Genomic DNA, 6,000 nt, shown 5'->3' on the forward strand with positions numbered 1-6,000 from the left:
GCCATTCATTACCCCCCGACTTTGCTCAAATTCATGTCCATTGAGTCAGTGATGCCATCCAACCATCTCATCCCCTGTATCCCCTTCTCCTCATGCCCTCAAACTTTCCCAGCATCAGGGCCTCTTCCAATGAGTTGGCTCTTCACATCAGGTGGCCAAAGTATTTGAGCTTCAGCTTTAGCATCATTCCTTACAATGAATAGTCAGGGTTGATCTCCTTTAGGATTGACTAGTTTGATCTCCTTGCTGTCCAAGGAACTCTCAGGAGTCTTCTCCAACACCACAGTTCAAAAGCATCAATTCTTTGGCACTCAGCCTTCTTTATGTTCCAACTCTCACATCTGTATATGATTACTGGAAAAACCATAGCTTTGACCATATGGACCTTTGTTGATGAAGTAATGTCTCTGCTTTTTGATATGCTCTCTAGGTTGGTCATAGCTTTTCTTCCAAGGAGAAGGTGTCTTTTAATTTAGTGGCTGCAGTCACCATCTGCCATGATTTTGGAGCCCAAGAAAATAAAATCTGTCACTGTTTCCACTTTTTCCCCACATATTTGCCATGAAGTGATGGGACCAGATGACATGATATTAGTTCTGTGAATGTTGAGTTTTAAGCCACCTTTTTCACTCTCTTCTTTCACCCTTGTCAAGAGGCTCTTTAGTTCCTTTTCACTTTCTGCCATTAGAGTGATATCATCTGTATTCTGAGATTGTTGATATTTCTCCCAGTAATCTTTATTCAAGCTTGTGAGTCATCCAACCTGGCATTTCTCATGATATACTCTCATATAAGTTAAATAAGCAGGGTGACAATATACTTCCTTGACGTACTCCTTTCCCAATTTTGAACCAGTCCATTGTTCCACATCTAGTTCTAACTGTTGCTTCTTGACCTGCATAAATATTTCTCAGGAGACAGGTAAAGTAGTCTGGTATTCCCATCTCTTTAAGAATTTCCCACAGTTTGTTGTCATCCACACAGTCAAAGGCTTTAGTGTAGTCAATTAAGCAGAAGCAGATGGGTTTTTTTAGAATTCCCTTGCTTTTTCTATGATCCAACAGATGTTGGCAATTTGATTTCTGGTTCCTCTGCCTTTTCTAAATCCAGCTTGTACATCTGAAATTTCTTGGTTCATGAGCTGTTGAAGTCTAGCTTGAAGAATTTTGAGCATTACCTTGCTAGCATGTGAAATGGCCACAATTGTATGGTAGCCTGAACATTCTTTGGCATTGCCTTTTTTTGGAATTGGAATGAAAACTGACCTTTTGCAGTCCTATGGCCACTGCTGAGTTTTCCAAACTTGCTAGCATATTGAGTGCAACACTTTGATAGCATCGTATTTTAGGATTTGAAATAGCTCAGCTGGAATTCTATCACCTCCACTAGGATTGTTCATAGTAATGCTTCCTAAGGGCCACTTGACTTCACACTCCAGCCAGACATTGTCTGGCTGTAGGTGAGTGACCACACCATTGTGATTATCTGGGTCATTAAGACCTTTTTTTGTACAGTTCTTCTGTATATTCTTCCACCTCTTCTTAATCTCTTCTGCTTATGTTAGGTCCTTACCATTTCTTTCCTGTATTGTGCCCATCTTTGCATGAAATGTTTCCTTGATATCTGTAATTTTGTTGAAGAGATCTCTAGTTTTTCCCATTCTATCGTTTTCCTTTATTTCTTTGCATTGTTCACTTAAGAATGCTTTCTTACCTCTCCTTGTTATTCTCTGGAACTCTGCATTCAGTTGGATATATCTTTCCCTTTCTCCTTTGCCTTTTGCTTCTCTTCTTTTTCAGATATTTGTAAGGCCTCCTCAGAAAACCACTTGGCCTTCTGCATTTATTTTTCTTAGGGATGGTTTTGGTCACCACCTCCTATACAGTGTTACAAATTTCAATCATAGTTCTTCAGGCACTCTGTCTACCAAATCTAAACCCTTGAATCTATTTGTCACGTCCACTGTACCATCATGAAGGATTTGATTTAGGTCATACCTGAGTAGCTTAGGAATTTTCCCTAATTTCTTCAGTTTAAGTCTGAATTTTGCATACTAGATCATAAATTTGGAGAAGGAAATGGCAACCCACTCCAGTGTTCTTGCCTGGAGAATCCCAGGGACGGGGAGCCTGGTGGGCTGTCGTCTCTGGGGTCGCACAGAGTTGGACACGACTGAAGCGACTTAGCAGCAGCAGATCATAAACAGGCTTCCCTGGTGGCTTAGATGGTAAAGAATCTGCGTGCAATGCATGAGACCTTGGTTCAGTCCCTGGGTTGGGAAGATCCCCTGGAGGAGTGCATGGCAGCTTACTCCAGTATTCTTGCCTGGAGAACCCCATGGACAGAAGAGGAGCCTGGCGGGCTACAGTCCATGAGGTCACAAAGAGTCGGACATGATGAGTGGCTAAGCACAGACCATAAACAGGCAGGCACAGTTATGGACATGATAGTAAATGATATACATATGAAGGTGCCACTTACTCTTGTTTAAAGAAATTCAAGGGTGAAATGGTAGAATAGTAGCTTCAAGAGTTAATATGTTGCCAAAATAGAATCAGGAGATCTTCAAGATGACCTACATCCACCAGAAAAAAGCCCCACAAAATCTAGAAAACTTCTTATGTGAATTTACTTCCATAATCAGCCATCTGATAGATCAAATAGCATAAGACTGAGTCCTGAAATAAACATAATATGTTGGGGAGAGAGAAAAAACTGCCATCTAAGTTTCAGATACTGATATACTCAATTGAATGCAGAGTTCCAGAGAACAGCAGAGAGAGATAAGGCCTTCTTAATGAACAATGCGAAAAAATAGAAGAAAACAAAAGAATGTGAAAGACTAGAGATCTCTTCAACAAAATTGCAGATGTCAAGGAAATATTTCCTGCAAGGATGAGCACAATAAAGACAGAAACAGTAAGTAAAGACCGAGCAGAAGCAGAGGGGATTAAGAAGTGGCAAGAATACACAGAAGAACCATATAAAAAAGGTCTTAATGACCTGGATAACCACGATGGTGTGGTCACTCACCTAGAGCTGGACATGCTAGAGTGTAAAGTCAAGTGGGCCTTAGGAAGCATTACTATGAACAAAGCTAGTAGAGGTGATGATATTCCAGCTGAGCTATTTAAAATCCTGAAAGATGGTGCTATTAAAGTACTGCACTCAATATGTCAGCAAATTTGGAAAACTGAGCAGTGGCCACAGGACTGCAAAAGGTCAGTTTTCATTCCAATCCCAGAGAAGGGCAATGCCAAACAATGTTCAAACTACCATACAGTTGTGCTCATTTCACATGCTAGCAAGGTTATGCTCAAAATCCTTCAAGCTAGGCTTCAGCAGTACATAAACCAAGAACTGTCAGATATACAAGTTGGGTTTCGAAGAGGCAGAGGAAGCAGCTATCAAATTGCCAAAGTTCATTGGATCATGGAGAAAGCAAGGGAATTCCAGAAAAAAATATCTACTTCTGTTTCACTGAGTACACCAAAGTTTTGACTGTGTGGATGACAAACTGGAAAATTCTTAAAGAGATGGGAGTGCCAGACCATATTACCTGTCTCTGGAGACACCTGTATTTGGGTCAAGAAGAAACAGTTATAACCAGACATGGAACAATGGACTGGTTCAAAATTGGGAAAGGAGTGTGTGCTAAGTAGTGTCTGACTCTTTGCAACCCTATGGACTGTAACCCACCAGGCTCCTCTATCCAGGGGATTTTCCAGGCAAGAATACTGGAATGGGTTGCCTTACCCTCCTTCAGGGGATCTTCTTGGCCAAGGATTGAACCCATGTCTCTTACATCTCCTCCATTGGCAGGTGGGTTCTTTACCACTAATGCCACCTGGGAAAGGCGTAGATAGGCTGGATATTGTCTCCCTGCTTATTTAACTTCTATGCAGAGTATATCAGGGCTTCCCAGGTGACACTGGGACATGGTTCATGGACATGAATTTGAGCAAACTCCAGAGGATAGTGGAGGACAGAGGAGCCTGGTGAGCTGCAGTCCATGGGGTCACAAAGAGTAGGACATGACTTAGCAAGCGAACAACAACTTTTCGGATACTCTGGAGGTCAAACATGTTGCCCTTCTCTTTTTCCACCTCCTGCTGTTAAACCAAGTGATGCCTCTTTCAGAAAGCATTAATTTAATAGTATTGATACTCTCTGATAAACTTCAGAAGACAAAATATTCTGAAAAAATTAAAATGATTTCTACCAAGACAATAAACTCTGTCAGCTTTTTGGCCTTCACAAAAAAGAGAAATTGGCTTTTCTGGCAAGATTTCCCTGAAGAGGAAAGTCTCCCTCCCAATACAGAAGGGTTTTACATTGAGTGGGAACTATGGACCCCAAATAAGAGTGATCTTGCCAAAGCAGACAGTGCTAACTTAGGCTCTGAAATCCCTCACTGATTTGGAAATCCACGTCTTTCTGGTAGTTTATTCTAGTAGTATTTCATCAGATAAATGGAGCAACAAAATATCAGTAAAATTACATGTCATAATTTTAAGAAATAAATTTAACTATTTCCAAAGAAGCTAAGAGCATCCCATTTCCATTTATATAGACATTTCTAATTTTTTCCTCTAATGCACAGTTGACCATTAAAGCAATTTTCCATAAAACTACTTCTCATAATTCTGCTTCTTGTTGTAGCTATGAGAATTACAGCATTATTAGATGGTGTTCTTATGAAGTAAAAAAGAATCATTCCTCATAGATTTAGCTGGTTTCTGATTCTTTCATGCCAAACCATACTTTTTTTAAATTGAACTTTTAGACTGGGATTATTGTAGGTTCACATGCAGTTGTAAGATATAATACAGAAATATCACACATAACTTTACTCACTTTTCCCCAAATACAGTACCATATCACAACCAGGATTTTGATACCCATACAATCCAACAATCTTGTTCAGACTTCATCAGTTTTATTTTTACACTTCCATCATCAAAAAGATCACACATATTGTCTTTTCATAACCACAGCCACTTCTCTTGTATGTCCTTAACCTCTGGCAACCACTAATCTGTTCTCCATCATTCAAATTTTGTAATTTTAAGCATATTACAGGCATACCTCAGATACATTGTGTATTTAGCTTCACATCACAACAATAAAGTGAATATTACAGTTAACTGAATCACACAATTATTTTGGTTTTCCAGGGCATATAAAATTTATGCTTATACTACACTATAGTCCATTGAGTGTGCAATAGCATTATGTCTTAAAAACAACATAAATACTTAACTAAAAATACTTTATTGCTTAAAAATGCTAAGTATCATCTGAACCTTCAGCCAGTCATAATCTTTTTGCTGGTGGAGAATTTTGCTTCGATATTTATGGCTGCTGACTGATCAGGGTGGTGCTTGCTGAAGGCTGAGGTGGCTGTGACAGTTTCTTAAAATAAGACAACAATGAAGTTTGTGATATCAGTTGACTGTTCCATTGATGAACAATTTTTCTGTAGCATGCATTACTGTTTGATAACGTTTTACCCACAGCAGAACTTTTTGGGCTTGGCGGCTCACTGGTAATGAATCTGCCTGCCAGTGCAGAAGATGTGGATTCGATCCCTGGGTCAGGAAGATTCCCTGGAGAAGGAAATGGCTACCCACTCCAGTATTCTTGCTTGGAGAATTCCATGGACAGAAGAGCCTGGCAGGCTACAGCCCACTGGGTTGCAAAGAGTTGGACACGACTGAGCATCTAACAAACAAGAAAAGTTATACCTGATAGCACAGAAATACAAAGGAATTATTATAAACTACTATAAATAACTATATGCCAACAAACTGAAGACCTAGAAGAAAGGGATAAATAAAAATATATAATCTTGAAAAATAGAATCATGAATGAATAGAAACAGACAAGGACAGCACAAAAATAGAAAATACAAACCCTTATCCATGAGGAACCTAGATGCAAAAATCCTCAACAAAATATTTGCAAACTGAATCCAACAATAAAAGGATCATGTACCAC

This window comes from Bubalus bubalis, chromosome X (assembly GCF_019923935.1).
Source record: "Bubalus bubalis isolate 160015118507 breed Murrah chromosome X, NDDB_SH_1, whole genome shotgun sequence".
Classification (NCBI taxonomy): Eukaryota; Metazoa; Chordata; class Mammalia; order Artiodactyla; family Bovidae; genus Bubalus; species Bubalus bubalis.